Source organism: Cavia porcellus, unplaced genomic scaffold, assembly GCF_034190915.1.
Source record: "Cavia porcellus strain 051 isolate PalLab524CR breed Dunkin Hartley unplaced genomic scaffold, mCavPor4.1 scaffold_31, whole genome shotgun sequence".
Classification (NCBI taxonomy): Eukaryota; Metazoa; Chordata; class Mammalia; order Rodentia; family Caviidae; genus Cavia; species Cavia porcellus.
Genome location: NW_026947514.1, coordinates 31,179,860 through 31,180,411, shown reverse-complemented (window position 1 = coordinate 31,180,411; position 552 = coordinate 31,179,860).

Below are 552 nucleotides of genomic sequence, written 5' to 3'. Positions count from 1 at the left end.
AGCAATAACCTGGATCCACAAAAAAGAGAGGACTTGCCCCTTAAAATATTCATGCCTTGCGGGGTGGGAGGTGGGGGTAAAGCTATGACTTATGCGTTCTTCCCTAGCTACTTGCTGAACCTCTTTAGTTTTTGAGAAATCTATGGAAAGTGAGTGTGCATGCGTTTCTATACCGCCGATCCCCCATCTGAACACACACACACACACACACACACACACACACACACACACACACACACGCACACACACACACCCTTCCCCCACTCGTCTCTTTCAGACTAGGCGCGCCTCCAAGAGCTGGATTGAATGGGAAAGAGCGGGGCTGTCTTTGTCATTAATCCTCCCCTCCTTCGAGCACACCAAGCTCCTTCCGGGTCAGCGACAATCACCTTCGGGCCCGCGGTGCCCCCCAAACCGATAAGCCGGGAGTGCGCGAGGGCCAGGTTGCGGGAGGGGAGGAGGGCGGGGACAAGGGCGGGCGGCGCGGGAGCGGGGGAGGGCGGCGATCGGTGGAGGAGGACGACCGAGCAGCCTCCGGCAGCTGGCGAGGAG